Source organism: Pleurodeles waltl, chromosome 1_1 (genome assembly GCF_031143425.1).
Source record: "Pleurodeles waltl isolate 20211129_DDA chromosome 1_1, aPleWal1.hap1.20221129, whole genome shotgun sequence".
NCBI lineage: Eukaryota > Metazoa > Chordata > Amphibia > Caudata > Salamandridae > Pleurodeles > Pleurodeles waltl.
The window spans coordinates 503,720,272-503,746,974 of NC_090436.1; the positions used below are offsets into that span (position 1 = coordinate 503,720,272).

The 26,703-nt window shown below is 46.7% G+C and overlaps 1 protein-coding gene across 2 annotated transcripts in view; it reads right to left on the minus strand.

Moving 5' to 3' along the window:
• The window catches only part of CETN3 (centrin 3), a 139,908-nt gene extending 115,681 nt beyond the window's left edge, over positions 1 to 24,227 (minus strand). The window contains exon 1 of one of the 2 annotated variants that reach the window (XM_069225156.1): positions 24,095 to 24,227. The gene's annotated coding sequence lies outside the window, so the exon portion shown is untranslated. Of the gene's footprint in view, positions 1 to 23,800; positions 23,906 to 24,094 lie in introns of those variants that run through there. The other variant, XM_069225166.1, reaches the window with a different exon arrangement.
• Positions 24,228 to 26,703: the final 2,476 nt, after the last annotated feature.

The following is a 26,703-nucleotide window of genomic DNA, read 5'->3' on the forward strand; positions in this document are numbered from 1 at the left end:
GCTCACATAACTCAGGCCAAGCTCCTTTTGGCAAATGAAATGGGAGGAAGAAAAATGAACGAACATAAGTTTTCTGCATAAGCTATTTTCTTCACGCTGGATAACTGAGGGATCCCCAATGCCCCAAATTTCCACCCCATAAAATGGCACTGGTTCACACTGTGGGGTGTATATCTGGAGCAGCGGGGCAAGGGTGGCTAAAGAGTGAATCTGGCTCTGGATCATTTCACCCTGCGCTGCATTATATTCGATGCACAGGAGCAATTTGCACTAAAAGTAACTCTGAAATACGAAAATGTGCTTGTGCTTTGTAAACTATTAATGCCAATCATAAAACTTAAAAAGCTGACTACACTAGGGGCCACATGCCTTTATGAATGAATTAGAAAAATTAGTTAATAAATCTCGAGTGGCTATATACTGCACAGACGAATGGACTAGCAAGAGCAGGGCTTTGGGTGTGCTATAGTACAGCATTGTCTGCATATATCAGTATGGGAAGTGGGGTGACTTTTATCCTAGTGGCATCCGGGAAGCAGGGAGTCAAATGAGAGCTAAGTTTGTTAATATACAAAATAAACAGCATTGGGGCGACCACGGATCCTTGCCACACCCTGCGCCCAATATGGATTTTCTTAGATACTTCATCGTTTTGGCCAAATCAAACCCTAGCTTTTGTATTCTCGTGTAATGATGTCAGAATGTGGACGAAAGTCTTGTCCTGCCACAGTTCCAGAAGTGACCATAATTTAGAATGGTTGATGAATTCGAAAGCCATGTATAAATCCATGAAGGCTAGATAAAGTGGGGTTTGCTTTGCCACCGCATATTTGCCTATTATCAGGTTTAAGTTTGGGGATTGCCCTACAGTGCCTATTCGACTGCGAAACACATACTGACAGGGGGTTATAATTTTATATTATTACACCCCCCTCTATGAGGATTTATTTAAATCCTTCCAAAGAGCTTTTCTGGCATATCTATTAATGAGATTGGCCAATAACAGTTTCACAGAGAACGGTACCCCTTCTTCAAAATCGGTACAATAATTGAGACTGCCCAGGAACCAGGCATATATGCATATTTTATGTTATTAAAAACATTAGTCACAGGCCCAAAGGATGACAGTGCACTTGATATAATCAATAGGTACACCATCCGTGCCCAGAGCATTACCCCGGGAGCTCTGCTGTACAGCTATACTGTCTTCCTGCAGGGTAACCTGTATATCAAAATAGGGGACAAACTCCCCAGCGAAACAGATTTTTTTTAAATGTGCCTCCTACGCCTCACTGCTTATGTGGCTACTAATTTGGGTCACCAACTGGTTAGCAGATCTCATAGCTGAGACTGCATCCCAGAAGAGCCTACTGTTTATGGTGACTGCTGATTGCGCTAAAATATCCTACTGCTGGGCGAAAACTTCATTCCATCCCTTTGTAGTGGCCCTTTTACGCTGTTTGCGAAGGATGGCCACAGAGCAGGGATCCCCCGGGTGACCAGTTAAAGCTCTACATAGCAATCGGTTAGCTACCGAGCACTCATGATCAAACCATCTCAGTGCTGTATGTGATGATTTCACTGATTTGGAGAGCGATTTTCTAAAACTTGCGCAAAGTGCCACAAATGAACTAGATCCCTATTTCCATTACTGTCTGCCACACACCCCAAAACCAACTTCATGTTTTCCATAACTACTTTGCCATAGAATAGGAGAGGGTTAGGAATTTCCCAGCACACTCTACAGTTATCAGTAGATGGGTTTAAGTTGCAAATCACAGCCCCAGCATTAAACTCCACCCTTGATGGCATGGCCAGGCCTATTTTGATTGGGCTGTGATCACCACATTTTGAATGTAAGGTAGTGCCATATGTTAACTGATTAATTAGATTGCTGGAGACAAAGATGCAGTCAATAACGGATACGCTACTGCTGCCCACAAATGTTGGCAATCTCATATCACCTGTGCCTGCCACCTCCAATATGTTATGCAGATGTGATGCAGCGAGAAAAACCTCCAGTTCCTTGCCCCTCTGATCAGAGCCTTCATCTATAGCACCTCCGTTCCATGATCTTAGGTGGGTCGACCTGGCACTGAAATTCCCCACAAGGCACTAAGACACTTGCCACCCATCTCCTGTTGGTCTTTCCAAAATTAAATCAATATGTTTAAATAGGCCAAGGAACCTCCGGTTTGGGACGTTAACAAAACCATTGTTATAAAAATGAACAAGGTACAAGACCAAGTCCCCGTAGTAAAGCACAACTTAGAAATCATTACCTAGAGGCCTTAAGGCCACGCATGGCCTACAGGGGATATATTTATCAAAATTGTCAACAACTCCCCACCAGGCACGACCGGAGCAAGATAGAGTTGCCGATACACTGAAGCATAAGTACAAATCAAACACAATAAGATTTGTGTCCCACGTTTCTTGTAACAACAAAATATAATTTCTTATAAATAATTGCCATGTGGGGAGATATACTTGAGCTCAAAATTTTAATTGTGGGCCATTTGTCTTTGGAGCAGGAGTGTTTGGGCTTATGGGTGATTGGCTTAACAAAACCTCGGGCTGCTTTGGGAAGATACCATTAAAAAGGTGGTCCAGGAGACCTCTATCAAACGAATTCTGTGTGATCGGGCTGCATATTCTTTATTAAATGCTATGTCATTGTCTGGTTGTGGGTGATAATTATGCAAAAGTGGATGTGGCATCTGCTTAGGGGGTTATTACCCTCCATCACTCTAAAATTGTTATGAATGCTGAGCCACTGAACAACCCTATTGCACAAATGCTCCCAAGTTTCAGTTTGGTTCTACTTTAACAGAGGTACTCCTGCCACAACCAGTTTGTAGAGGCAGGCCACTGGCGGTAGGTTTAGAATTGAGGTAGTAAGAGCCAAGCCATTATCACCATAACTAGTGGGAGCCATGCAGCCGTTTTCCATCATAGAGTTCAATAAAATATCGATATGGGTGTGTTCACGGGTAAGCCCTGACCCTTGTTCTACAGGAGTGGGTGTCGTAGTGCTAAAGTTAGAACTGGTAATCGTGGTGAGCATGGGAGGGTTTGTGCTCTGGGTTACAGTAGTTCTCATAGGGCAGACTGCCTCTTTCACGTTCAAACACTCAAGGCAACAAACGTGTGCATTATTATGGCCTGTGATATTGTTTTGGTTATTAGGCAGTGGCTTAGTTTAGTTAGGTTGACTATTTGGGCCTCCACCTCAGTCAATCTCTCCTTGATCAGATTAAGTTGCTTGTGCAGGAGGGCAAATAAGTTCTTATGTTTCTCCTCAAAGTTTGGAAAGTCGGCATTAGGTTGACCTATCCTCTTGTTGGGTTCCCTCTGGCTTGACTGTAACTTAGGCCAGGGTGCATGACTGCTGATCGTTTTGCGTTTTACAGCAGGTTCAGAGGGGAAAGTTTCACTTGTTGGGCTGGATGACACCGGGGATCAGTTTCACGTTATCCAAAGCAGCTATTAGGTTTCTCTCAGAGTTATTAATATTAGAATTGCATTCCCTGTGTCAGCCCTAGGAAATACGTCTAAAGGTTCACCCAAGATCATTACGCTAGTGCCACACTGACCCATCAACTGCCTCCCCCCCCTCTAAATCCATGGATAATCTTCATTCTGTTACAGCAATTTTTTTCTTGGCATCCCCCATGGCTCATTCAAGCATTGTGTCTATGCTGGTCATCCTGCCAGTAACAGTAGTGAACCCAATAGCTTTAAGTTTGTCCATGATAGATAAAAGATTTGTGGCACTCACCTGCAACACTCAGGACGCTTTTGCTGGCTAGAAGTTCTCATCAGAGATTGGGCCTAGCCTAGCCGAGATCGGCTGCACACGAGCCAATTCTTGGCCCACTCATGGCCGGAGCAAGGGCAGGCACGTCCTGCGCTGAGGTGTAGTAGCTGGTCTTTTATAGCACTTGACTGGCGCTATATCACACCTGCGTCTCCCCCAACACAAAGCAGCACTCTGGGGCATGTAGACCTGAGTGCCCTAATCATGGCAGAATGTGTTGTGACCTGCTCTGCAGGGTAGTAGTAGGTCTTTTATAGCACCTGATTGGCACTCTGAGGCTCCCCCGCCTCCTCCAACACAAGGCAGCAATCTGGGGCTTGTAGTCCAGAGTTCCCCAATCACCACAGAATGTGTCACGTTCTGCACTGCAGGGTAGTAGCAAGTCTTTTATAGTACCTGAATGGCACTCTGAGGCTCCCCCTCCTCCTCCAACACAAGGCAGCAATCTGGGGCTTGTAGTCCAGAGTTGCCTAATCACCGCAGAATGTGTCCAGCGCTGCGAGGTAGAAAGGGGTCTTTTATAACACTCATCTGGTGGTATAACGCTGTCTCTGCATCTTCCAATACACAGCAGCACTCTGGACCTTGTAGTCCGGAGTGCCCCAATCACAGCAGAATGTGTGCTCTGCGCTGCAGGGTAGTAGCAGGTCTTTTTTGGCACCCAACTGGCACTATAACACTTCCCTACCTCCTTCAACACTCAGCAGCGCTCTGGGGTGTGTAGTCCTGAGTGCCCCAATCATGGCAGAATGTGTCCAAAGAGTGGCTGGTCATGTCTTTATCCATGCTGCCCGTGCGCTGGCTTGAAAGTGCACCTGCAGAGGCAAACAAGTCTGCCTTTTACTTTGTTAGGAGATCTGAACATTCATATGGATGCCATTACATGTACTCTTGTAACAAATTTAACCAAGATCTAGCAGCGATCCAGCTAGAGAACCTGGCCGATCTACCCACTCATATTAAAGGCTATATTTTGGACATTTTTTTTATTTTTATTTTTTTTACAAATGTCCCGCTTCTGAAGGTATGGGCACCATTACAAGTTCCTTGGTCGGACCTCCTGTTGATCCCATTCTTAACATCATCAGAAGATAATCCAAAACATCATAAGATTACATTGAAGATGATCTTGAAGCGGTCCAAGTTAGCTAGGTCACTGTGGGAAACAACCCTGGCAAGATCAACTCCTAAGTTAGGGGACAACATGATTATTTCATATTCTAAATTTCAGGACTGGATCAGTTCAACACTAGATTTAGTGTCCCAAAAAAGATTAGTAGAACTTGTCAGGCGAGAATCAGTATCAAATGGTTCTTATCTGAGTTAAAGGGGAAAAAAGAATGTAAGGAGCTTGAAAGGAGATGGAGGAGTAAGTATGTGGAGGAAGGAAACAAGCTCTATAAAAAAGCATTGAAATGATATCAATACGCAATAAAGAGAGCCAAGCTGAAAGACTTTGCTGATAGGATTGGCTTATCCTATCTTCCAGCAAAAGAAATATTTTCCATCATTAATTCTGTTACCAAACCAAATCAAACAGGAAAAGGCCCGCCCAGTTCAAAAGAACGATGTGAAAAAGTAGCTACCCATTTTTAACGCAAAGTCAATTTAATTTCTGACTCTCTGGCAGGATCAGCAGTCTCAATTACATGTGAGGAATCTTTAACTGAGGTCACCAAAGAGAGAAATAGGAATAACAGTGGCTGAACTCTCTGCCTTTCCTAATCTAAATAAGGAAAAAGTACTAAAAATTGGCAGTACGATTAAGTCAGGTTCTCCCATCAATCCGTCTCCTATAGAAACAATAATGAGACCGGGAGAGAAAGTAATAGAGGTTTTAACATCACTTTTTAATGTATCTTTGGAGAGTGGGTGTGTTCCAAATTTATGGAACCACGCTATCATTTGTCCTTTGCTAAAAAAAAATACATTAAAAAAAACACTAGATCCTGATAACGTAGAACACTAAAGGCCAATTTTGTTGCTACCAGGAGTTAGCAAAATTTAAAAAACTGGTCTAACAGTATATTATCTGACTTCCTGAACACTAATAAATTGTCGCACCAGACACAGACTGGCTTCTGACCGGGTTGTAGCACTGAAACAGTCCTTATGCTGGCAACGGAAGACATTTAAATACTAAACCAAGGAGGTATTGATGCACTCGTTCTTTCGGATTTGAGCGCAGCCTTCGACACAGTCTCCCATTCAATCCTTAGTCAGAGGATTGAAAGCACTCGGATAAAAGGGCGAGCGTTAAAGTGGATGACCTTTCTTACGAATAGGAGTTTCCAAGTCAGTGAAGGGCCTCATCTGTCAGAAACGCAGCAGCTGAAATGTTAAGTACCGCAAGGCTCCTCTCCGAGTCCTACTTTATTTCATGTATACGTGCAGCCGCTGTCAAACATCATCTGCGATCTGGGTTTTCCAATCGTCTCCTATGCGGATGAGACCCAGATTGTGGTCTGGATGTCACCAAATACTCTGGAAACCTTCGACAGACTTAACATTTGCCTGGAAAGTGTATCCAAATGGATGGTCTCTGGCTGTCTCAAGCTGAACGGTAAACAGAGGTAATAGTGACCATTAATAATCCAACACTATGTGACCAATTCCTCTGGTCAAAGAACTTGAGAGGGAACGTCCAGTTCCCAAACCCAAAGTAAGCAGTTTGGGTGTTATACTGGACAAGGACTTGTTGATGGCTGTACAGGCAAAAAAGGTGTCTGGTGCTTGTTTTGGAATTCTGAGATCTCTCCGGAAAACACTAAAGTGGGTTCCAAAAGATTGTCGGAGAATAGCAGTCCAAGGTTTAATATTCTCCAGACTGGACTTCAGTAACTCATGGTATCTGGGCACTCTGTCATATGTTATTAGGAAGCTACAGGTGACGCAAATGCCACCACCAGAGCTCTGACAAGTCTGTCTAAATCACAATCAGGTGTGCAGCTCTAACCCAGCTTCATTTGTTTCCAATAAAAGAGAGAATAAAAGTCAAGGCCCTCTGTATTGCCCACAGGATATGACACTCCTAAGGATCCCATGTACTTCAGAATCTAGTCACATCACATACTACTAGAAATATAAGATCAAATCACCTCTCTATGCTGTTACCAGAATCAGGAGATATAGTGGTCGTTTTTTTATCCACCTTATTTCAAAACTATGGAACTCGCTTCCTATTCATCTACGAGCAGGACATCATTTACTCAGCTTCAGTAAAAAGTTGGAAAGCAGAGTTAAGGTTAGGATAGATTTGCACTGTATCCTGACAATGTCGGGACCCCCGTGTACGGGTAGCCGTGCGCTCTATAAATACTTTTAATAATATTAATAATCTAGGCTTTGCTCACATACCTAAAGCTGCATGAGAGCAAATCACGGATTGGTTCTGACAGGGGAACCCAGTGCTCCAAAGGAGACCAGAGGTGCTGTGCTGTGTTCCCCCTGGCTCCCAATCACAGTGCTAGTTCAAGACCTTAAGTGCACGTCAGGTTGGTCAGAGTCAGAGATGTGTCCAACCCAACATGCCACTGGACTTCCTGCTGCAAGCATTGCCAATCACTTGGATTGGCCACCCCTGCCACGTCACACTACCCTGTCCTCCCAGGCTGCCCGAGGGAGACGTTAGAATGCAAGTTCTAGACCGTCATGTGTGCAACAGTGGGACATGGAGGTTATAAAGCATGGGGCTTTATGATCTAGGGCTCAATTTAGATCTCAGTGGAGGGGTTACTTTATTGTAATGGTGATGGATATGCCATCCACTGAAATCTCAATAACAGAAAGTGCCAAATAATTTCAGCATCTCCACTTACTAATACTACTTTTTACAGAGGCCCTTTGTACCTTGTATCTAGACACATGGCAAATGAGTGCTGCTATTGAACTCAACAGTGCTTATTTTATTGACCTTACCAAGCTAATTGGCTCTTCGCACATTTGTGTCAGCCTAAGCAAACCATCAAACCATTCTGTTGCATCCTATAGTCATATTTCCATAAGACCCACAAATGCAATAAATCCATTGTATACCAAGTAATTGACTATAAAGAGTCAGATGTACGAATCATTTTTGAGGTGGCAAATGGCCCAACTCATAGAATCAGGACCACTGAGGCCGCAAAAATGCTTTTTAAATGTAGGAACGCCAAACTGCGATTCTACACAATCACAATTTGGGTTTGCGAATCGGTATTTGGAAGGGGCATGCAGTACTGTGTATCAGTATTTTGCGACCAAATTGCAGTCACAAAACATTGATTTTTTTTTTTTAACGGACTACTGAAAGGTAGTGGGAAAGCATTCACAAACAGGAAGGTGTCTCCCACAGACCCACTTCCCTTTGAGAATGACAAAAATATATATTTTTTAAGCTTAGTCACTGGTCCCTACAAAACGTTTTTTATTTTTATTTAACGCATCCTGTTTTCCTTTAAAGAAAAGGGGATGCATCAATCTCAGGCATGGTATTCTGCTGACCCCAGCAGGCCACCACCATGTGATGACTATTATTCCTAATAGGTTGCAAACTGTGACCTACCTCTTTAATATTCATGAGGTATGTCGATTTGCAACCCACTATGAATCTCTACTTCAAAAATGAAAGTTTTATATGTTAGGAATAGTGGTTTCCTAATTGGGATTCACAGATAATAGCAATTTGGAAATCGCTATTTCCAATGTTAGTACATGCTGCCCAAAGTAAGGACAAGGCAGAGTTGGAGAGGCATGCCAAATACAGTCCGAGCTTCACCAGACAAGCTGAACTGTCTTGCAGCACGTCTTTCACTTATTTCAAACATGCCATTGACCTCAAAAGGGCAAAAAGTTATGTGGGTCTACAGGATTCAAACCTGTTATTGTTTTGGAAGTTACAACAGTCTCCAAAGAGAGACACAGTCCACCCATAGAAATCAGGGAGAGGGGAAACAAGGACATGGAGTGTCATTTGTGACAAGAAACGCTTTAACAATCTGTGAAATATAATATCTTTGTGACTGGAAGCACTTTGCTCATTTGGGCCGATATTACAGAAGACATCACATGCTTCTCTCAAGGACCACAGTGCAAAAGTGCATTCCATGAGAGCAGATGTAAATATTTTTCAGCATTAATGGACCTATGGCAATAACAAACAAAGGTATTTTATTTGAGTTAATTCGGTCTAGAGATCTAGACCATTTAGAGTAACAAAGATAACAATCATACATGATAAATAATATTTGTTAAAAAAAACGTAATAGCAATATAAAAAACAGTAATAATTAGGACAGTACAACAATAAAATCAACAGGACTAAGTATTTGATTGTAGATAGAAAGTACAATAAATAAGACATGGCTAAAAATGTTAAGAGAAAAAAGATAAAAGCTAGGATATAAAATTCTGTCTAACATACCAATGTGTGCAGTTATTTTCCCGTAAGACCTGGCCCTCGTCAATCCAAAAAACAAATAGAGTTCCCATTTAGATATAATGTACTTTAACAAGAAGCCTATCAGATTTCAGCTCAAAAAAGGCTCTATAAGCTTATACAATCTCTATTGTTCATATAGAGGGCAACAAGTTCCTACTAAAAATTCCTACTGATACTACTAGAAAATAACAGTTGAGACTCCTTCTATCGACTAATGTCAGGATGGCTCACATGCCCTTTGATACAATAAGCCTACGCCGGATGTACCAGGCCTCCGATAAATATTTGGTAACTGTAATGGCTACCACGGAGGATGAGTCATATGTACAGATTCTGGTGGCGTTTGCTCTATCCTGTAATGACATATTTTTGCAGAGGGGAATGACAAGGTAAAAGAGCTTTGAATAAAAGCATCCAGGTCCTGGGCTCAAGTGAAATGCTCTGTAAATCAAAGATCGGGAATAGCCCAAGAAAACAAAGATTAACAGCCAGGGACATAGTAAAAAACATGCCATGGCAGTTTCAAGGCCAATGCACAAAGCATTTCAGCATTACATGGTGGGATGGGGGTCGGTCTATAGAAGAGCACCTCACATCTTCTGCTACAATACAGCAAAACCACAGCAGTCTAGTGTTCTGAGGACATGCTATAATTCAACGCCGTCCCAAAGGCAGTTCCCTTACTCCATTCCTAATCACCAGGTCAGGTGGCTAGGCTAGTAAAAGTGAGCTGGGCGCATATGCCCAGTTACCAGCTAATACTCCATGTCAATTTTGTCCTTGTTTAACCACACATGCCAAGTGCTCACTACACAACAGTAGCAACTAGGACGACAGGCTAACATCAAGGACCCAGATTTTATCCGGGATGTCTGGCAGCACTGCTTAATTTTATCACCTGATAATCTGGGGAGGGAATTTTAATTTTGTTCTTGACCAAGATGTAGACTGTTTTAACCCCACAATTATTCCCAACCGAGCTGTGGCGGGTGCACTACGCAGTCTTATGAATGTTAACGACCTGCTACACTTTTTGAGGGTTCGCCCCCCACCTCAACCTAAGGACTGCACACATCTCTCCACGGTCCACGAATCCTGGGCTAGATTAGTTGACAGTATGGGTACCCCTGAATTCTATAAGGGGGTGGGGGGCTGTGCAAATAGAGCATTTACCTAGGACGTCATATGATTACTCCCCAGTGATCCTTGCACTTCCAGCTTCGAAGCATGATGCCTTTGAGTGGACACTCGCTCCACACGCACTGCTGGGTCCAGTATTCCAATCTGATCTACAGCAAGGTATCACTGAGTTCTTTGAAACCAATGAAGGCTTGGTGGAATCAGTGGGCATGATGTGGGAGGCATTCAAAGGGTTTATCTGAGGGATGTGTATATCCAAGCAGTTCTCAATCTTGAAAGACCTCCGGCACCAGCTGGAGATACTGGAACTCCATCTTTGTCAACTGGAGCATGACATAGAGGCTGACTATCAATTGTGTTTAGTAGAAGAGTTTCAGGAAGTCTTAAAAGAATAAAATTCTTTGGTTGACATGGAATGCAAACACTCGCATCAATACAATATTGCTGGATCCTATGGGGAGAGGGATTGACCAGGTCAGACATTGACCTGCCTGCTGTAACAGCAGAGAAGCACCCCGTCATTACCAGTCTAAATCATGATGACAGCACAATATTTTTTTATGCTGAGGGCACCACGAAAGAATTTGCGGCATATTGTACACATTTATATTCTCGTCTGCATTTGCATACCCCTGCGGAATATGAGGCTTACCTTGGTCGTCTTCCATTGGACTGGTTACAGGGGTCCTGAAGAGCATTCCTAGCAGAACCCGTAACGCTGGACAAAATTACTCCAGCAATAGGTGGGTTACCTACCTGTAAAGCCCCAAGAAGTGACAGACTTCCTTCTGAGTTTTATAAGGCTTTCTTGGCCCTGCTTGCTCCATGCCTGCTGCAGATCTATGAAAAGGCTTTACATACTGGTATCCTGCCTCTCTCCCTGCAGGAAAGTATCTTCATAACACTTTTAAAGTCAGACAAACCTCCTGAGTGTTCAGACTCTTACCACCCCCTCTCTCCTATCAATCCTGGCACGAAAATCCCAGCAAAAGTGTGGGCCAATCTGCTGATTCTCTTGTCCCCTAACTTAACCTCACACGATTAAGCCAGGTTAATCCCCAACCGCTCTACTCCTCACAACCTACAGACACTCTCTGCTGGATGAGGAAGCTGCGGCTGTCTTCCTGGATGGCATCAAAACTTTTGATTCACTTGAGTGGCTCTGCTTATATGTAGTTGTCTGTACAAATGGAATCCCGGATTTCTATATCTGGATAATTCAACTGCTCAATATGGCCCCTTAATCGCAGGTCCGGGTTAAGCCTCTTATTTGGAGATTTATTATCTTTGGGTCCAGGCCTTCTTAGCTCAATATTGGCCTGACCTCCCCCCTATCTGACATTTCTTGCTCCTGACCATGAGCAGATGCATTCCACTCCTCTTCCGGCCCTAATCGGACTTGTCCCACAACAGTCTCGCAGGGAGATAGATGTATGCAACAAGCCAGGGTTTGGCTGTAAGTCAGACTAAGCTATCGAACTTTAAATTCCCCTAAACAGCCAACTGCCTACTCTTTGCTATCCAGCATACTATGAGAGAGGGTTGCTGCTCAAAGAGTAGCGCAATGGGGTTTACTGGAAATGGGTAGCTTCTTTTCTGATGGATGCTTTTGTGAACAATTGACTGCCAGCACAGGTGACCTTCTGGACATGCTTTATCTCTTCACTTTCTTCAGCATACACGCAAAACTCAGGGAATGCTTCCAGAATTCCCAGCTGGGTTTACAGCAGCCTAGAACTTGATGGGAGGCAGACTTGGGTAAATCTATGACTGTTCAGGAATGGGCCAGCCTTATACACTTTTGCTTACATTACAGGCATATTACACTCCAGTTAAACGGTACACATATAAGCTGCAGGAGCAGCCCTTATCCCCTAAGCTCCTGAATACGTCTGTTACTCAATAGTGTGATTATGCTAGTGGGATTCCCCCAGACAGAATTGTGTATTGCTGCATTCATGCGAGCACTCCCCCCTGTACATTTCAAATGGGTGCTCTTCGATTCAGTGATAGAGCAAAAGTAAAGGGCTTGAGCACATCTCAGGAAAGAGAAAGGACTGATAAGGGAATCGTAAAGAGTAGGGCATTGAGCCCGGGATTAACTTTTTGATACACATATCATTGTTGCTGACTGACGTCCAGGTGTGAACTCTAGTCACTCCCATGGCTTGCGTTATGGCACTAATAGCTTCGGGAGTCTCTCCAGCTGTGAGAGACAGACTCTAAAGAGGAAGAAGAGAGAGAAAAGTGTACACTTCAAAAGAAGCTGAACCCAATATAAAACTTCAAAGACCCAGACCCTAGATCACAATTGGAGTCTGGAAATGGATTGGGATTAACTCTTTGATATCATTGTGGCCAATGTCCAGGTGTGAACTCTAGTCATTTCCATGGCCTGCATAATGGGCTATTAGCTTTGTGAGTCTCTCCTGCTGTGAGAGACAGACTTTCAAGAGGAAGGAGAGAGAAAAAGTGTACACTTCAAAAGAAGCAGAACCTCAATATACAACTTTAAAAACTAAGACCCTAGATTACATTTGGTGTCTGGAAATGAACTTTAAGAAGAGGAGGTTGAGACCCAAAGGTCTACCAAGCAGCCAGGAGGGCTCTGAAAGAAAGAGAAGCTCTTCTAGACTTCTGCCTATGACCAGGACTCAGGCCCAAAGCCTGCTAATCTACCTGCTGGGTGCGAGAACATCAACCATGGATACCAACACCACCTGCCCTGGAGCTTTGAGCACAAGCGCCTGCCTGCTTGCAAAGACCAGTGTGCCCCGTGAACCTGTGAGGAAGAGGAGAGCGTTGGAGGGAGCAAGGTCCAGTGGGGAGCCCTGCCATGAGGACTCCATGTGCAAGGTGCGAGGAGACGGCAATGGACTGAAGGGTCATTGCCCATGTGCAGGACTGAACTGTTGCCATGGACTTAGCTGTGAATTGAGTCCAGACAGAACGTGGCAAGCCCATACCGCCTCGCTGTGATGACCCCGTATGCCAGAAGGGGCCACCACAGAAGTGGCTGTGTGACAAAACACGAAGACTTATGTGGACATTAGCAGAGGTCCAGTATGCCACGAGAGGCTGCCGTGGTATAGGTAGCTGCATAGGAAAGGTTGATGCCATGCCATAAGGCACTGCTGCAACCCCATATGCCAGGAGGGGCTGCCGGTACAGAGTATTGCAAAGTTCAGGCCATCGTCTGGACAAACTGAGGCTGTGGCCTGCGGGTTGGAATTGAGCACCAAGAGCTGTCCCAGGGACTCCAAAGGACATCAAGAGGACTCTGCTCTGTCGCTGGGACCCAGTCTGGAGCACAAAGATCAAACCCTCCCCTGTGTGGGTAAAAGCTGAACTTACCATGCCAACAGAAGTTTGGAGCACCTCCAATCACTGTTGAGATTAGTTGCACTGCGACGGTTGGGTACTGATGGGCATCCAGCATGCAGACCGACTCAGCCGAAAAGGACTGGATTATTGCAAGTGTCTGTGGTCGGGCCACCCGCTGAAATGCTAAACGCTTCCTTGCTGCTGGAGTGGGACTTGATACAGGCCTGCCAGGCCCCAGGGTTTTGCAGCTAAAGGTGCTACAAAACAGACACATTTGACTATTTCCTAACACCCAGAGTAGACTTTTGAGTAAGTCATCTCCACTAACATAAATCTCTCCCCCACCACCCACCCGACCCCGTAGACAACTTTTCCGCAGCTACCAGAGAGTCAAATGCAGATGGGGTACTAGTCCCACCTGCTCATGATCCATCGTCGTCGGCCCCGGGACATCAGGATTAAAAGGCCTCATCCCCCACGGTTGGGCCCTGGGGCCCCTGCATGTCCCATGGCCCTCTAAAAGGGGTTCAGACAGGCTTAAACCGGCCTCCCTTTTGATTTGCCTGCTTTACAGGGGCTGGCTTAAGCAGTTACGAGGCACCCTATAGTTAAAGCAGCAGAGACCTGGGAAATAAGACGTTTTGTTTCCTGCTGCCTGAGCTGCTCTTACAGGGAGACTTACAATCAACTCTAGCTAAGGAGAAACTGAGCTCCGACAACAAACATCCGGATCCAACCTCCCAGGGGTCCAATAATGGAAGTCCTATTAAAGGAGAATAGGTATTCGATTAACATGTCAAGTACTTTCGAGACCACTTAGCCAGCACCTTTTAAAAGGAAAAATACATTACAATACAGGGAGTGCAGAATTATTAGGCAAGTTGTATTTTTGAGGATTAATTTTATTATTGAACAACAACCATGTTCTCAATGAACCCAAAAAACTCATTAATATCAAAGCTGAATATTTTTGGAAGTAGTTTTTAGTTTGTTTTTAGTTTTAGCTATGTTAGGGGGATATCTGTGTGTGCAGGTGACTATTACTGTGCATAATTATTAGGCAACTTAACAAAAAAAATATATACCCATTTCAATTATTTATTATTACCAGTGAAACCAATATAACATCTCAACATTCACAAATATACATTTCTGACATTCAAAAACAAAACAAAAACAAATCAGTGACCAATATAGCCACCTTTCTTTGCAAGGACACTCAAAAGCCTGCCATCCATGGATTCTGTCAGTGTTTTGATCTGTTCACCATCAACATTGCGTGCAGCAGCAACCACAGCCTCCCAGACACTGTTCAGAGAGGTGTACTGTTTTCCCTCCTTGTAAATCTCACATTTGATGATGGACCACAGGTTCTCAATGGGGTTCAGATCAGGTGAACAAGGAGGCCATGTCATTAGATTTCCTTCTTTTATACCCTTTCTTGCCAGCCACGCTGTGGAGTACTTGGACGCGTGTGATGGAGCATTGTCCTGCATGAAAATCATGTTTTTCTTGAAGGATGCAGACTTCTTCCTGTACCACTGCTTGAAGAAGGTGTCTTCCAGGAACTGGCAGTAGGACTGGGAGTTGAGCTTGACTCCATCCTCAACCCGAAAAGGCCCCCCAAGCTCATCTTTGATGATACCAGCCCAAACCAGTACTCCACCTCCACCTTGCTGGCGTCTGAGTCGGACTGGAGCTCTCTGCCCTTTACCAATCCAGCCACGGGCCCATCCATCTGGCCCATCAAGACTCACTCTCATTTCATCAGTCCATAAAACCTTAGAAAAATCAGTCTTGAGATATTTCTTGGCCCAGTCTTGACGTTTCAGCTTGTGTGTCTTGTTCAGTGGTGGTCGTCTTTCAGCCTTTCTTACCTTGGCCATGTCTCTGAGTATTGCACACCTTGTGCTTTTGGGCACTCCAGTGATGTTGCAGCTCTGAAATATGGCCAAACTGGTGGCAAGTGGCATCGTGGCAGCTGCACGCTTGACTTTTCTCAGTTCATGGGCAGTTATTTTGCGCCTTGGTTTTTCCACACGCTTCTTGCGACCCTGTTGACTATTTTGAATGAAACGCTTGATTGTTCGATGATCACGCTTCAGAAGCTTTGCAATTTTAAGAGTGCTGCATCCCTCTGCAAGATATCTCACTATTTTTGACTTTTCTGAGCCTGTCAAGTCCTTCTTTTGACCCATTTTGCCAAAGGAAAGGAAGTTGCCTAATAATTATGCACACCTGATATAGGGTGTTGATGTCATTAGACCACACCCCTTCTCATTACAGAGATGCACATCACCTAATATGCTTAATTGGTAGTAGGCTTTCGAGCCTATACAGCTTGGAGTAAGACAACATGCATAAAGAGGATGATGTGGTCAAAATACTCATTTGCCTAATAATTCTGCACTCCCTGTATATCGTGTGCGTAATCAAACTGATACTAATGGGTGCTACATGAATAACATAAAAATTCGATCAATAAAACTGAATGCATACGAAACGTTAAACCTACTTCCGCACTACGCATGAAAACACGATGTCAAAAAATCCAGAAAACGCTACAGTTAACCCCTTCTGTGCCCAGGACGTAATGGTTACGTCCTGAGGCACAGTGCTGCTGTGCCCAGGACGTAACCATTACGTCCTGTGCACAGAGCCCAGAGGGAGCGCTCTCGCTCCCTCTGTGGGGTTCCCCCCCACCCCCCCAAGTCAGGGATGGAAGGGGAAGCCCTTCCCCTCCCACCCCCGACCCCCCCCAACCCCCCTGTGACGTCAGCGCGCGAGCGCGCGCTGATTAGTCACAGGGTCTCCCCCATCGCGCTGGAAGCAGAGCTTCCAGCGCGATTGAAAAAGAAATGCTTTTGCTTCCTTCCCTTTGAAGTCTCTCACAGGTTTCAAAAGCCGGATTGCTTGCAATCCGGCTTTTGAAACCCCACTAGACACCAGGGATTTTTTTTTTTTTCCTTGAAATTGGCAAAAGGGAGCGACCCCTTGGGCAAGGGTCGCTCCCAGGGGGGCATTTTTTTTAGGAAGGCCTTTTCTGCCCCCCCTGGGGGCAGATTGGCCTATTATTAGGCCGATCTGCCCCCAGGGGGGGCAGAAACCTCTAGGCACCAGGGACCTTTTTTTTTTTTTTTTTTTTTTGTGATGATTTTTTTTTTTTTAGGTGGGGAGCGATCCCTTAGGCAAGGGTCGCTCCCCTACGGGGCAATATATATTTAGGCCATTTCTGCCCCCCTTGGGGGCAGATTGGCCTATTTTGATAAGGCCAATCTGCCCCCAAGGGGGGCAGAAACCATTAGACACCAGGGAGTTTGTTTTTGCGCGCGAATGTCACGCAACAAAGCGACCCCTTTGGCAAGGGTCGCTCCCAGGGGGGGCAATTTTTTGGGAAGGCCTTTTCTGCCCCCCCTAGGGACAGATCGGCCTATTAGGCCGATCTGCCCCCAGGGGGGGCAGAAACCTCTAGGCACCAGGGATCTTTTTTTTTTTTTTCTTTTTGTTAGGTTTTCTTTTTTTTTTTAGGTGGGGAGCGACCCCTTAGGCAAGGGTCGCTCCCCTAGGGGGCAAATTATATTTAGGCCATTTCTGCCCCCCTTGGGGGCAGATTGGCCTATTTTGATGAGGCCAATCTGCCCCCAAGGGGGGCAGAAACCATTAGACACCAGGGAGTTTTTTTTTTTGCGTGAATTTCACGCAAGGGTCGCTCCCTGGGGGGGGGGGGGGTGGGGGGGGATTATTTTAGGCCATTTCTGCCCCCCTGGGGGGGGTAGATCAGCCTATTTTGATTTGGCTGATCTGCCCCCAAGGCGGGCAGAAACCACTAGGCACCAGGGATTTTTTTGTTTTTCTGTTTTACAGATGGGGAGCGACCCCCTTGGACAAGGGTCGCTCCCCTGGAGGGGCAAAATGTATTTAGGCCATTTCTGCCCGCTTTGGGGGCAGATCGACCGATTTTAGGTCAATCTGCCCCCAAGGGGGGCAGAAACCACTAGGCACCAGGGATCTTTTTTTTGCGCCGTCACACAAGGGGAGCGACCTTGTAGTCAAGGGTCGCTCCCGGGGGGGGGGGGTAAAATTATTTTAGGCCATCTCTGCCCCCCCTGGGGGCAGATCGGCCCATTGGTATTAGGCCGGTCTACCCCCAGGGGGGGCAGAAACCTCTAGGCGCAAGGGCAAATTTTTTGTTTTTGTTTTTTTTATTGGTTTGGTGTTTTTTTTTAGAGAAGGGGAGCGACCCATCAGGCAAGGGTCGCTCCCCTGTGGGGCAAATTGTGTTTAGCCCATTTCTGCCCCCCTTGGGGGCAGATTGGTCGATTTTAGGTCAATCTGCCCCAAGGGGGCAGAAACCACTAGGCACCGGGGATTTGTTTTTTGGCGCCAATGTCACGCAGGGGGAGCGACCCCGTAGGCAAGGGTCGCTCCGGGGGGGGGGGGGATGGGTGTTCGGGGGCCAAATTTATTTTAGACCATTTCTGCCCCCCCCTGGGGGCAGATCGGCCTATTATTAGGCCGATCTGCCCCCAGGGGGGGCAGAAACCTCTTGTTGCCAGGGCAATTTTTTTTTTTTTTTTTTTTTTTGTTTGTTTGGTTTTTTTTAGAGATGGGGAGCGACCCATCAGGCAAGGGTCGCTCCCCTGGGGGGCAAATTGTGTTTAGACCATTTCTGCCCCCCTTGGGGGCAGATTGGTAGATTTTAGGTCAATCTGCCCCAAGGGGGCAGAAACCACTAGGCACCGGGGATTTGTTTTTTGGCGCCAATGTCACGCAGGGGGAGCGACCCCGTAGGCAAGGGTCGCTCCGGGGGGGTGGGGGGGTGATCGGGGGGCAAATTTATTTTAGGCCATTTCTGCCCCCCCTGGGGGCAGATCGGCCTATTATTAGGCCGATCTGCCCCCAGGGGGGGCAGAAACCTCTTGTTGCCAGGGCAAATTTTTTTTTTGTGTTTTTTTTTGTTTGTTTGTTTTTAGAGATGGGGAGCGACCCATCAGGCAAGGGTCGCTCCCCTGGGGGGCAAATTATGTTTAGACCATTTCTGCCCCCCTTGGGGGCAGATTGGTAGATTCTGTCACGCAGGGGGAGCGACCCCGTAGGCAAGGGTCCCTCCGGGGGGGGGGGGGGGGGGGGGAGTGGGTGTTCGGGGGGCAAATTTATTTTAGGCCATTTCTGCCCCCCCTGGGGGCAGATCAGCCTATTATTAGGCCGATCTGCCCCCAGGGGGGGCAGAAACCTCTTGTTGCCAGGGCAATTTTTTTTTTTGTGTTTTTTTTTTGTTTGTTTGGTTTTTTTAAGAGATGGGGAGCGACCCATCAGGCAAGGGTCGCTCCCCTGGGGGGCAAATTATGTTTAGACCATTTCTGCCCCCCTTGGGGGCAGATTGGTAGATTCTGTCACGCAGGGGGAGCGACCCCGTAGGCAAGGGTCCCTCCGGGGGCAGGGGGGGGGGGGGGGGGGGAGTGGGTGTTCGGGGGGCAAATTTATTTTAGGCCATTTCTGCCCCCCCTGGGGGCAGATCAGCCTATTATTAGGCCGATCTGCCCCCAGGGGGGGCAGAAACCTCTTGTTGCCAGGGCAATTTTTTTTTTTGTGTTTTTTTTTTGTTTGTTTGGTTTTTTTAAGAGATGGGGAGCGACCCATCAGGCAAGGGTCGCTCCCCTGGGGGGCAAATTGTGTTTAGACCATTTCTGCCCCCCTTGGGGGCAGATTGGTAGATTTTAGGTCAATCTGCCCCAAGGGGGCAGAAACCATTATGCACCGGGGATTTGTTTTTTGGCGCCAATGTCACGCAGGGGGAGCGACCCCGTAGGCAAGGGTCGCTCCGGGGGGGGGGGGGGGGGGTCGGGGGGGGGGGTTCAGGGGGCAAATTTATTTTAGGCCATTTCTGCCCCCCCTGGGGGCAGATCGGCCTATTATTAGGCCGATCTGCCACCAGGCGGGGGCAGAAACCTCTAGGCGCCAGGGCAAATTTTTTTTGTGTGTTTTTTTTTTTTGTATGTTTGTTTTTTTAGAGATAGGGAGCGACCCATCAGGCAAGGGTCGCTCCCCTGGGGGGCAAACTGTGTTTAGACCATTTCTGCCCCCCTTGGGGGCAGATTGGTCGATTTTAGGTCAATCTGCCCCCAAGAGGGCAGAAACCACTAGGCACCGGGAATTTGTTTTTTGGCGCCAATGTCACGCAGGGGTAGCGACCCCGTAGGCAAGGGTCGCACCTGGGCAGGGGGGGTTTGGGGGGGTGGGGGGGTCAAATTTATTTTAGGGCATTTCCCCCCCCCCCCCCCCCCCCCCCCCGGGCCGGCTGAGCTAGAGGCCAAAATCCACAGGTAGCCACTTTGCAAAAAACACCTCTGTTTTCTATGAAAAAATATGTTGTGTTTTGGGCCATTTTCTTTTGTGGGCGCTAGGCCTACCCACACAAGTGAGGTACCATTTTTATGGAGAGACTTAGGGGAACGCTGGGTGGAAGGAAATTTGTGGCTCCTCTCAGATTCCAGAACTTTATGTCACCGAAATGAGAGGAAAAAGTGTTTTTTAGCCAGATTTTGATGTTTGCAAAGAATTCTGGGTAACAGAACCTGGTCAGAGCCCCGCAAATCACCCCATCTTGGATTCCCCTAGGTCTCTAGTTTTCAAAAATGCGCTGGTTTGCTAGGTTTCCCCAGGTGCCGGCTGAGCTAGAGGCCAAAATCCACACGTAGGCACTGTTTTCTATGAAAAAATGTGATGTGTCCACGTTGTGTTTTGGGCCATTTCCTGTCGCGAGCGCTAGGCCTACCCACACAAGTGAGGTATCATTTTTATCGGGAGACGTGGGGGAACGCTGGGTGGAAGGAAATTTGTGGCTCCTCTCAGATTGTAGAACTTTCTGCCAAAGAAATGTGAGGAACATGTGTTTTTTTAGCCAAATTTTGAGGTTTGCAAAGGATTCTGGGTAACAGAACCTGGTCCGAGCCACACAAGTCACCCCATCTTGGATTCCCCTAGGTCTCTAGTTTTCAGAAATGCACAGGTTTGGTAGGTTTCCCTAGGTGCCGGCTGAGCTACAGGCCAAAATCTACAGGTAGGCACTTTGCTAAAAACAGGTCTGTTTTCTGTGATGTGTCCACGTTGCGCTTTGGGGTGTTTCCTGTTGCGGGCGCTAGGCCTACCCACACAAGTGAGGTATCATTTTTATCGGGAGACGTGGGGGAACGCTGGGTGGAAGGAAATTTGTAGCTCTTCTCAGATTCCAGAACTTTCTGCCACAGAAATGTGAGGGACATGTGTTTTTTTAGCCAAATTTTGAGGTTTGCAAAGGATTCTGGGTAACAGAACCTGGTCCGAGCCCCGCAAGTCACCCCTCCTTGGATTCCCCTAGGTCTCTAGTTTTCAGAAATGCACAGGATTGGTAGGTTTCCCTAGGTGCCGGCTGAGCTAGAGGCCAAAATCTACAGGTAGGCACTTCGCAAAAAACACCTCTGTTTTTTTCCAAAATTTAGGATGTGTCCACGTTGCGCTTTGGGGTGTTTCCTGTCGCCGGCGCTAGGCCTACCCACGCAAGTGAGGTGTCATTTTTATCGGGAGACTTGGGGGAACGCTGGGTGGAAGGAAATTTGTAGCTCCTCTCAGATTCCAGAACTTTCTGCCACAGAAATGTGAGGGACATGTGTTTTTTTAGCCAAATTTTGAGGTTTGCAAAGGATTCTGGGTAACAGAACCTGGTCCGAGCCCCGCAAGTCACCCCTCCTTGGATTCCCCTAGGTCTCTAGTTTTCAGAAATGCACAGGTTTGGTAGGTTTCCCTAGGTGCCGGCTGAGCTAGAGGCCAAAATCTACAGGTAGGCACTTTGCAAAAAACACCTCTGTTTTTTTCCAAAATTTAGGATGTGTCCACGTTGCGCTTTGGGGTGTTTCCTGTCGCCGGCGCTAGGCCTACCCACGCAAGTGAGGTATCATTTTTATCGGGAGACTTGGGGGAACGCTGGGTGGAAGGAAATTTGTAGCTCCTCTCAGATTCCAGAACTTTCTGCCACAGAAATGTGAGGAACATGTGTTTTTTTAGCCAAATTTTGAGGTTTGCAAAGGATTCTGGGTAACAGAACCTGGTCCGAGCCCCGCAAGTCACCCCTCCTTGGATTCCCCTAGGTCTCTAGTTTTCAGAAATGCACAGGTTTGGTAGGTTTCCATTGGTGCCGGCTGAGCTAGAGGCCAAAATCTACAGGTAGGCACTTCGCAAAAAACACCTCTGTTTTCTTCCAAAAATTTGGATGTGTCCACGTTGCGCTTTGGGGCGTTTCCTGTCGCGGGCGCTAGGCCTACCCACACAAGTGAGGTATCTTTTTTATCGGGAGACTTGGGGGAACATAGATTAGCAAAACAAGTGTTATTGCCCCTTGTCTTTCTCTACATTTTTTCCTTCCAAATATAGGAGAGTGTGTAAAAAAGACATCTATTTGAGAAATGCCCTGTAATTCACATGCTAGTTTGGTCACCCCGGAATTCAGATATGTGCAAATAACCACTGCTCCTCAACACCTTATCTTGTGCCCTTTTTGGAAATACAAAGGTTTTCTTGATAGCAATTTTTTACTCTTTATATTTCAGCAAATGAATTGCTTTATACCCGGTATAGATTGAAAACGCACGTCAGGGTGCAGCTCATTTATTGGCTCTGGGTTCCTTGGGTTCTTGATGAACCTACAAGCCCTATATATCCCCGCAACCAGAGGAGTCCAGCAGACGTAACGGTATATTGCTTTCGATAATCTGACATTGCAGGGAAAAGTTACAGAGTAAAACGTAGAGAAACATTTATGTTTTTTTCACCTCAATTTCAATATTTTTCTTTTTCAGTTGTTATTTTCTGTAGGAAACCCTTGTAGGATCTACACAAATGACCCCTTGCTGAATTCAGAATGTTGTCTACTTTTCAGAAATGTTTAGGTTTCTGGGATCCAGCATTGGTTTCATGCCCATTTCTGTCACTGACTGGAAGGAGGCTGAAAGCACAAAAAACTGCAAAAATGGGGTATGCCCCAGTAAAATGCCAAAATTGTGTTGAAAAATTGGGTTTTCTGATTCAAGTCTGCCTGTTCCTGAAAGCTGGGAAGCTGCTGAGTTTAGCACCGCAAACCCTTTGTTGATGCCATTTTCAGGGGAAAAACCACAAGCCTTTTTCTGCAGCCACTTTTTCCAATTTTTTTGAAAAAAACGAAATTTTCACTGTATTTTGGCCAATTTCTTGGCCTCCTTCAAGGGAACCCACAAAGTCTGGGTACCTCTAGAATCCCTAAGATGTTGGAAAAAAAGGACGCAAATTTGGCTTGGTTAGCTTATGTGGACAAAAAGTTATGAGGGCCTAAGCGCGAACTGCCCCAAATAGGCAAAAAAAGGCCCGGCACAGGAGGGGGAAAAGGCCTGGCAGCGAAGGGGTTAATATATTTGTATATTGATGTGGTTTTGCATTTCGAGCCTGGCCCGAAACATTTGTGAGAACAGGAATATATTTATATCGTTTTAAGGTATGGGGAGATTTAGTGATTAACCTAACATCGCATAAATTTGATCCAAGAGGCCCTGAATTTGACCCTGATTTACCAGTTGCGAGTCGGTAGCTTTTACCCTAAAGGCCATGCAGTTATTTGATTCCCTTTAATTTTCCCTACATGTGTAATAATGTGCACGGTCTTCACCCCATGATAAACAGTGTGCAACTATAAACACATCAAGGGAACAACCGTGGTTATACCCGGTTAATGTCGGTTTATAAAGCAATCTATCCAATTTTGTTTACATTCGTGGACTACAAAGCGACGTACCAATGGTTTCCCTGACAACTGAGCTGACGCCTCCGTTAAATTATGTGAAAACGATATGCTGAAAAACGTAGGCACATGTAAACTGTGTTCATGGCCTAGCCATCAGAAATCGTTCCTCGTCTTTATCACGCCATTACTCTTAGTCCACAAAATATTATATTCAATAAGTTGGAACGTGATCCCTTGGAAAATTGAGCACAGAGACGCCTAAGTTACTATAATAAGAAATAAACATTCCAGAGCGACAGCATATTAAGATCATTTCACCCACAAATGTTGCTACAGAAAAAAAGAATATTACCTGAGGACAGTGAGCACAGTAACTGCTGTGAAACATACATCAACCCTCCCAAGATGGCCGCCGCTTTACGCCGACTTCCCTTGAAAAACGCCCGCCCCTAAGCGCCACAAACGTTTTGGGTGACGTTTCCGTGAATTCAGTTGCCTTTGCCTGCTCAGCAAAGCTGGTTGTTTCACGGGAAACTACATGGATATCCGAAGTTTCTAACATTAAACTACATTGGTTTGTGCACATTATATTTATCACATTAAAAATCATTATTGCCCATTAAACATTATTACATTTATAACCTACCTCAGAAAAACTGACAGCGTCCCCAGAACAGCAGGCGCTGTGTGATGTTACCGCGGCAACGCGTGAGTTCAGAGACGAACACGCCTACCCCATCCAGTTTGCATCCCCGCTACCCAGCCAGCGACCTTCTTGACTCCCCCTTGATGCCTCACTATTGGCTACACGTACCTCAGCGCCAAGTCGTCACGGAGAGCTCTTTTCCAATCCCTGCCCACCTCTCACGAGTTTTCTTAACCCTGTCGACCTCAAAATGTACATAACGAACCATAGCAGTAGTACGCCGAGGTGATCTATTTTCATTGTGCAGTGTTCTAAACTGTTGTATTAATGCGTCTTTTTTCCTCTGTCAATTCAGTCCAGTGGTGCTGGAACCATTTTCAGAGTGGAGACGCTCATACCCAGGGCCGATCTAGGCACAGAGCTCTATTTGTTTTGCAGTTTTATGTAGCGCGTACTCGACCCAAACTACAAATACATACCGATTCGGTATTTGGTAGGACATATTTTTAGGGCGTCTGTTCCAAATACCAAATCAGAATGAGATATATGAATGTTCTGCGACCGCATTACTGTTACAAAGCATTCGCATATTACCACCAACTCAAAGTTGGTGAGAAACCTATTAGCAAATGGGAAGGGGTCTTGTGGAGACCCCTTCCCCTTTTGAGAATTTTAAAAAAATATTTTCAAGAGCAGACAGATGGCCCACTGACCACTGCCTACTCTTAAAAAATAAACTTTTAATTTTTTTGTTTTTAAACTCGTACCGATTTCCCTTAAGGATGTCGGGCTGCGTAAATATATAAAAAAAAATACTTTATTAAAAACCATTCAACGCTCGATCCGTCCACAAGCACGCCGTTGAACTCTGGGACCTCCTGGACTCCACAGCACCGGACGTCGCCTTCATCACGGAGACCTGGATGAACGCCTCCTCTGCTCCAGACATCGCCACCGCCATCCCCGAAGGCTACAAGATCTCCAGAAAAGACTGCACCAACCAAGTAGGAGGAGGTATCGCCATCGTCTTCAAAGACTCCATCAGCGTCACCACCTCCACCGAAGACACCCCTCTCGCCGCTGAACACCTGCATTTTCAGATTCGCACCGACCCGAGGACCACCCTCAGAGGATCCCTCGTCTACCGTCCTCCCGGACCGCGCGCCCCCTTCAGCGACGCCATCGCCGACTTCATCTCCCCGCACGCCCTCGTCTCACCGGACTACATCCTCCTAGGCGACCTCAACTTCTATCTGGAACAAAACAACGACCCCAACACCACCACCCTGCTCGACAACCTCGCCAACCTCGGCCTCAAACAACTGGTGAACACCGCCACCCACATCGCCGAACACACGCTTGACCCTATCTTCTCTGCCAGCAAACACGTCTTCTTCAGCCACACCTCCGCTCTACACTGGACCGACCACAGCTGTGTCCACTTCACATTCCGACGCGAGACCCGCCACCTCCGCACTCAACCCATCCCTCGTCGACAGTGGAACAAGATCCCCGAAGAGCAACTCTTCTCAGCACTCGCCGCCAACCAACCCACCCTCACCACCGACCCCAACGACGCAGCCCTCAGCCTCACAAACTGGATCTCCAACTGCGCAGACAACCTTGCTCCCCTCAAACGCACGCATCGACAGACCAACACCAAAAAACCTCTCTGGTTCTCTGACACCCTCAAAGAATCAAAGAAAACTTGTCGCGCCCTCGAGAAGGCCTGGCGCAAGGACCACACCGCTGACAACATGACCGCCCTCAAGAACGCTACCCTACCCTGGTCTAGAGCTCGCCCCCCACGTCCGCAGCACCAACCTGCTGTCTCCTGCCTCTGACCCCCGCCCACGCTGCTGCTAGCGTGTTCGAGGCCCTCCTCCACCCGCAGGCATCCTCCTGCGCCTCATCCCTGGTGTCTAGTGGGCTCTTGTAAGCTTCACTTGACCCGTGTGCCGCTTTTCGCCGTCCTGTAAGTTGTTTTTCTAATTTCAGCGCCTTGCCCCCTTGCGCGTCTGCCCCCGTTGTGCCCCTTCTGATTGTGCCGCTTTTCGCCGTCTTATAAGTGTTTTCAAACTTTCAGCACCTTGCCTCCTTGCGCTTCTGCCCCGGTTGTGCCCCTCTGATTGCTGTACCCCGAGTGTAACTTGTGCCATAATTGTATTTTGTGCCTGTTTTTAATCTTGTTCCTTACTGTTTTGTGCCTTTTTCCCTGTTTTTTTTGCCCCTTGGGCGCTCCCCCTTGCTGATCTCCCCTTGCTGCTGCCTCCCTGCGGCCCCCACCCCTCGCGCCCCCATTCGCCGCTCCCTCCCGCCTCCCGCCTCCCAGCTGCTCCTCCCTCCCCCCTCCCTTCTTAATGGCTGGCGCTGCGCGTCGCGAGTGAGCGACCTCTGACCTGCCTTAGGTCTAGAGCTCGCCCCCCACGTCCGCAGCACCAACCTGCTGTCTCCTGCCTCTGACCCACGCTGCTGCTAGCGTGTTCGAGGCCCTCCTCCACCCGCAGGCATCCTCCTGCGCCTCATCCCTGGTGTCTATTGGGCTCTTGTAAGCTTCACTTGACCCGTGTGCCGCTTTTCGCCGTCCTGTAAGTTGTTTTTCTAATTTC